Consider the following 2,500-nt stretch of genomic DNA (forward strand, 5'->3'; position numbering starts at 1 on the left):
GCCGAGAGGATGGTACTAAACCGGCTCCAATGGAAAATGGGACCCCTGCACGAACACCTCCACGGGTTCACAAGGGGCATAAGCACAGTCCACAGCATAGCCACGCTCTTAAGCACAATCAGCAATGGCCCAGCTGTGGTAGTATTCCTTAACCTGGAGAAGGCTTTTGAACTAGCAAGTCCTCTTGCCATTCAGGAAAGCCTGATCCAGAAGGGAATCAGAGGAAAGCTCTTGGCTTGGATAGGTGACTACTTCAGGAACAGGACTGCCAAACTCAAATTCCAGGGTCACCTATCACAGCACATGCCACTAGAAAATGGAACGCCACAGGGTGGGGTTCTCAATCCAGCCCTATTTAACACTTTAATGTCCTGCATCCTCAAAATAAACCTAACAGTGCGGTGTAAGATCATCTCGTATGCAGACGATCTCGCTATCACTTCCAATGGACCATACAGCCAGAATAAAGCCCAGCGTTATCTGGACCTTGTGTCCGAGAAGTGTTGTAGGACAGGACTAAAGATCTCTGCAGCCAAATCCAAAGCCATGGCTCTGAGACAGAGAGTTCAAGGCACAAGTCTGAAAATCCAGGGAATGGAATTGGAATGGGTCCAGGACTTCCTATACCTTGGGGTAAGGATAGACCGGACCCTCTCCTTCCAGAAGGAGGTCCAGTACCTGGTTGACCGCACCAAAGCAAGACTGTCTGTCATGAGAGCAATGACTGGGAGACGCACAGGGGCCAGACACAAAGTACTAAGATCATTCTATGTACATGCGGTCTGGCCCGCTGTGGACTATGCCTCAGTCGCTCTATTTGCCGCAAAGAAAAAGCACACAGACAAATTAGAGGCAGTCCAAAACTAAGCCGCCAGGATCATTCTGGGTGCCCAGAGGTGGACGAAGGTCCTCAACCTCCTGATGGAGGCAAACTTTCACCTCCTGGACTCACGAAACGATCTAATGGCAATACAATTCCTGTCAAAGGTCATCCAGGCTCCCAGGAACACAAGCCTAAGACAAAAATTAGTCAGACGCCTCGAATAAGACAACGAGCTCTTTGCAAACAACTCCTGGCTGTCTCATATAGCCAGGGTGTTGATATGCCATCAGCTCAAAGAACAGCTTCTTGCTAAGGGCATGGACTCCCCCCACCCCGATTTTATCGAAGCCCCGCCGTGGGAACACACCTTGATAAAGAGCCTATACCCCACGACTAGTCTAAAGCCCAGAGGATCATTGCAGCCATCACTCTTCCGGGTAGTAGAACATACTTCACGGATGGATCGGTCGATCCCTTGAGCCACACTGCAGGCACTGCTTTGCAGCAAGGGATGCCACGCGATCCATGAGGGTAACTGACAACGCCTCCTCGCTACAGGCAGAGGCAGTTGCAATCATGGGAGCCCTAGCCCACGCGTCCTTAAGGGAAGGACACATGGCCATACATACAGACTCCAGGGCAGCCATTGACTGTCTTCAGCACCGCTCACCCACAGACAACATCTACCTACTGACCACGATTCTTACAATGGCACAAAGAATTCTTGCTCAGGGTAGAAGAATTATCATCAACTGGGTCCCAAGCCACATCGGCATCAGAGGGAACGCGCTTGCTGACAGACTAGCCGTCGCTGGCAGGGGTATGCCCCCAAATCCCATGACAATAAAACCAAGCCGAAAATTACTTAAAGAAAAGTGTGCCTTGGTCGGCCGCATCTTCCTCCTGCAGCTTCACAGAGAGGAAACGAGATCCTCCCCCTCGGCCAGCTGGTACTCAGACGCCACAGGCTATGAACCACTAGCACTCTTTGAAATAATCAACAGAGGTTCCGAAGTCATTCTTCACAGAATGCGGTTACACTGTGCTTGGCAGATTATAGAAACAATAGGCCGTGAAGAGAGGTGTTGCATGCACTGCGGCGAGCCGAACGCCACACTAGTACATTACTTAGAGAGTTGTGAGCACACACAATTCCTGAGACAGAGACCGCCGCCAACAGCCGCCGTGCTGGTAAAGTGGTTATGCGATATGCTTACACCATGGCGGCAGGAGATCCTGCTGGCAATCCCACCGCCACGGTAAGCACCGAGTGTCAGAGATCAAAATGAGACACAGGCAGGGCCATATCTAGAAGGCCCGGGCGAAACTAGAACTTCGCAAATCTCAATCGCATCGTACATACATACATACATATATACATATATATAAAACAAAATTATATATGAATATATATATACGCATATATATACATATGTGTGTGTATGTGCGTGAGTCTGTGTATATATATATACATACATACATGCATATATATATATATATATATATATGTATATATATACATATATGTGTGAGTATGTATATATGTATATATGAGTGTGTATATATATATCTCTATAACTATATATATATATATATATATATATATATGTGTGTGTGTGTGTGTGTGTGTGTATGTATGTGCGTGTGTGTGTGTGTGTGTTTGTGTGTGTGTGTGTC

The sequence above is a fragment of the Penaeus chinensis genome, chromosome 25 (assembly GCF_019202785.1).
Source record: "Penaeus chinensis breed Huanghai No. 1 chromosome 25, ASM1920278v2, whole genome shotgun sequence".
In the NCBI taxonomy this organism is placed as follows: Eukaryota; Metazoa; Arthropoda; class Malacostraca; order Decapoda; family Penaeidae; genus Penaeus; species Penaeus chinensis.